General features: G+C 42.8%; 1 non-coding gene across 1 annotated transcript; it reads right to left on the bottom strand.

Annotated features, from left to right (window-relative positions):
• Positions 1 to 688: 688 nt before the first annotated feature.
• LOC150062765 (U6 spliceosomal RNA) lies at positions 689 to 795 on the bottom strand. Its single transcript, XR_016535588.1, has one exon. It is a non-coding gene; the product is annotated as a U6 spliceosomal RNA (small nuclear RNA).
• Between the last annotated feature and the right edge of the window lie 3845 nt (positions 796 to 4640).

Genomic DNA, 4640 nt, shown 5'->3' with positions numbered 1-4640 from the left:
GTGTCTTTCCTTGGACATATTTTAAGGACTCACACACCAGTTTTCTGCAGTTTTCAGCCATTCTCATGCATTCAAACATCCTGCACCCAGTCCTGCACTCAACCGGGCTCTGGAGTTCCCACATATTCTGGGCTAAGGTCTGTTTTTGTTGTTGTTGTTTGTTTGTTTCCTTTCAGCCCTACTACAGACACTTAGAATCTATACTTCAACTAAAATTTCTCTATTAAAATCCATAAATCTGAATTCAAGAGGGTATGAGATGCACCAGCAAACTTACTACTTCTAGAATCACCCATCTTAGGGAAAGATTACTAAATGAAACATAAACAATCAGATCCTTCATCCAATCATCTTCTGGATTTATAATAAAATTCGTCAGTTCTAACATCTGCCAAGACAGAGAAGAGAAGGGTTAAATAGTCAATTCAGTTCAGCCCTGTGTGATAATGCAGGGATAATGCAGTGTACCACTTTATCTCCTATGAATCATCATTCAATGTCTGCCCACCTTCTTTATGATGAAGCCACAACACTTGCATGTGTGTGTGTGAGAGTGTGTGTGTGTGTGTACATGCATGCACCTGTGTGCCAGTACTGGATCTTGAACTCAGGCCTGGTGTTCTCACTTAGCTCTTTTGCTAATGCTCTACCACTTGAGCCACACCCTTCCCTTTGGTCATTTTACTTAAAAATAATGGAACGCTTCACAAATTTGCGTGTCATCGTTGTGCAGGGGCCATGCTAATCTTCTCTGTATCATTCCAATTTTAGTATATGTGTTGCTGAAGTGAGCACTTTTCCCATTCTTTTTTATAAACATCAATTAGTTGTGCAAGGCACTTTGATTTTGACATGTCCAGACAGGCATAAAATTTATCTTGATCAGACTCATTCCCTTAATCTCTCTCTCCTCACTCTTTCTCCCCTGGGCTGTGATGCTCCATTTTCACTGTGTACTCAGAGCATTTGCCTTCCTTCACTCTTTTCATTCGCTGACTCGACTCCCACTGCTAACTACACCACAGAGAGACACGGTTTCATCTTCCTGTCAGTCATTTTTAAAAATTGTGCATTAACTATTCAAAGGAGCTCCATCAAGGTACATCTCACATGCATATACAGAATTTAATTTGATTGACACCTCTCTACTCTCCCTTTTCCCAACCTCACCTCTCACAATTATTCAACAGCTCTTGGTTAGTTTGGCTTGGCCATCTTTACTCATAGACAGGGTATATTTTTAAGTGTCTGGAGCATGGTAATGTTTGGTAGTTGAGCAGGGCACTAGAGGATTATATAGAATCTAAGTGCCTATCAGAGCATAAATTATTTAGAACACTGCTCTAAATTCTTGGCAGTAAAAGCTTGGCTTGTGAATTGGCAGGCCCTGTTTCTCAGCTGACATGCAGAAAATCAAGCTTCTGCCCAGGATTGCTGAGTTTGAGCCTTACTTCACCAGATTCCAAGGCTGTTCTGATAATCAAAGCAGGAGGGGCCCGTGTGCCAGCCTCCCACAGATGGACTGACAGCCAAGACAATTAGAATCATATTTTATTTCCATGAAATAGTTTATCTAGCTGTATCTCTGATATCTCAGTGGTGATATTTGGTTTCTCTAAAATTACAATGCATGGTAACTTCAAAGTTAATTTATAAAATGTTACACTCCACATCTGTGCATATGCATTTTAAATCTTATTCATGAGATCAGTGCAAATTGTCAGCAAGCATGGTATTTCCAGAAAGTCTTCTTTCATTAACTTGATTTTTTGGCACAAAGAAGAGTAATTTTTGAATAGAATATAAAATGTATGCCTTACTGGGCACTGGTGACTCATGCCTGGAATTGTAGCTACTCAAGAATCTGAAACTTGAAGAGTGTGGTTCAAAGCCAGCCAGGGCAGGAAAAATCTATGAGATTCTTATCTCCATATAACCACCAAAAAAAGCACCAAAAGTGGAATTGTAGCTCAAGGGGTAGAGCACTAGCCTTGAACACAAAAGTTCAGGAGCAGAACTCAGGCCCTGAGGTTAAGCCCTAAGACCAGCATACATAAAATAAAAGAGACAGAAGAGAGCTGTTGTTCAAAGTGGCAGAGCACTAGCCTTAAGTGTAAAGGAGAATGTTCAAATTTCAGTACTGGCTCCCAAAACAAATAAATAAGCAAATTAATAAGATACATTTCTTCTTACACGCAGGACAATATTGCTCCGAAAAATTAGTCTGAAACAGAGTTGGAGACAGAAGACGTAACTTATTGTCACTCACACACCTCCCCCAAATATAAGCTTCCTAGGAGAACGATACCCTGCTCTGAACTCTAGAGAATGGAGTGGACCTCTCTCCCTCTCTTCCTCTCTCCCTGATGGAGAGAAATACCCGTTAAAACTAGGCTACAGCCCCAGTAGCTGGCTTCCTTCTGTTCAGATCTCAGCATCTCCTAGGTCTTGTTGGAGAGAGTCAAATAATCATCCATCAAGTTGGCTACCACTCTCAGGGTCCTTTCCCCTGGAATTTTGCATACACACCAGCTCAGGGTTACAGCAGACATGGATCCCTGGCCACCATGTCCTGAATCACTTACACCTAGCTCTTCTCATATTTGGATAATCTTCTGACATTGGTGATAGTCCAGTTAACTCTTCTTTTATAGATAAGGAGATTCTTTTTTTTTCTAGAACTCTGGCAACTATTTTGTGAGGAGATCATAAAAAAATCATTTCAAAAAAATCTCTCATGATTAAAAAAATGTAATATTAATGAGAGAAATCTGTTGATAAGTTGAGTTAGAAAGCCAGCTTCCGTGGGAGTTCTTGGAGGCATGTGGCGGCCCCTTTCCTGTCTGTAGGCCTGAGGTCTGTGTTCACAATGCTGCTGACTCTTTCTCAGTCAGGCCCCAGATTTGAATGAGATAGCCCTGAGTTTCGTTTTCTGGCTGGGTCCCCTCACAAGCCCCATTTGGTCAGTCTCTTCCTGGGACACGAGCTGGCAAGATGCAGCTCCTGCTAGGGCTGGTCTGGGCAGCCTCTGCGTGGACCTGTGAGTGATTTCAGCCAAGGGCTTTCTTCTCATTGATGGAAGGGTGGCATAGAAAGCAGAGACAGTGGACTTGGAATTTGGCCTAGTGGTAGAGTGCTTGCCTAGCATGCATGACGGCCCAGGTTTGATTCCTGGGTACCACAGACATAGAAAAAGCTGAAAGTGGTGCTGTGGTTCTCAAGGCCCTAGCCTTGGGAAAGCCCAAGGACAGAGCTCAGGCCCTGAGTACAAACCCCAGGACTGGCAAAAATAAATAATAAAAGAAAGCAGAGACAGTCTCTTCCTTCCCATCCAGGTGAAGGACAGATACCTGTCACTCATCTATGCTGACAAAACCCACCTTGTCCTAAAATTCTTCAAGAAAGAAGATGCAAACCTATGTGTGGCACAAAGAAAGAGCCAATAAGTGCCACTGTCACGAACTGCACAATTTTACCAATCTCCAAATGTTCCCATTTTTCCTTGTTTTCTCTTTTTCTTTTAGATACAAGTAGAGACCTGGTCTTGCCACAGCTCGCACCCCATATCACTAAGAAAGAGGGAACTACAGCATTGCTAGAATGCCAAGTGAAGACAGCTAGGGCCAAGAAGAATGTGTATATCCACTGGTACCGGCAGCAGCCAGGGCAGCCTCCAAGGAGGCTCCTCTGCATTTCCTCCAATGACAATGTCATCTATGAGGAAGGCATTAGTGAGGAAAGATATGAAGTGATGAAGTGGCGGAGAGATTTGTCTTCTAGCCTCAGGATCCATCACCTGGTGGAGGAGGATACCGGCGTATACTTCTGTGCGTGCTGGGATACACTCTAGAAAACACAGCCTTATCGCTGAGCAAAAACTCTTCAGGTGGGTCTAACCTGTGCAGACCACCAGCCTCCTTCTTCCACCTTCTCTCATAGATCTGGCTACAGAGCCCTGTTCTCCTAAACCTGTGTCCCAGGAAAGGTTCTCGGTGGAAAGCGGAGGGCTCATGTGCAGTTCTTCCTTCATTAGGAGCTGCATTACTTCTCTTCTCCCTCTGCTCCTGCAGTGCCTTTGCTAAACAATCTGAGTGGTCTCTGCTTCCTCTCCATAGGAAGCATCCTGGGACAATGTCATCATCCATTGTGCTTTGTTGACTCTGAGCAAATGAGTGAGTGAAGAAACAATGGCACAGGTAAGGCCTTTTGGATAAGACAGGTCTGGTTTTCTTCTTCCTGCTGGCACACTCACCAGCTGGAAAGTTAGTAGAATTTTCTTCTTGAGCACAGTGTGAATAGGCAGAGTTGCTGAGATTTCCCTGAAGTCCATATGAACATTCTTAATCTTGTGTTTAACGTATCTTGTTGTCTTTCCTGTGAGGACTTAATCATATCTCTGAGCCACCTCTGCTCAAATAGGATCTTAGCAACTCAGTGAACTCCATCTACCTTGTCGTCCTCTCATATTTTGAAACATGAATTAAGTCTGGGACAAGGTCGGAAGATAATGGAAGGAAAAATACTGTTCTTCTAACACTGCTTCATTTGCAACAGAAAATAATCCTACGATGTCTAAAACCACATGGGTTCTTTTAAGGGCACAAACTATGCACTTAAGGCAAATTACTAGTAAAACTACC

Source organism: Megascapheus bottae, chromosome 5, assembly GCF_031878675.1.
Source record: "Megascapheus bottae isolate mThoBot1 chromosome 5, mThoBot2.hap1, whole genome shotgun sequence".
NCBI classification, from domain to species: Eukaryota; Metazoa; Chordata; class Mammalia; order Rodentia; family Geomyidae; genus Megascapheus; species Megascapheus bottae.
This window is presented reverse-complemented; position numbering and strand designations above follow the sequence as displayed.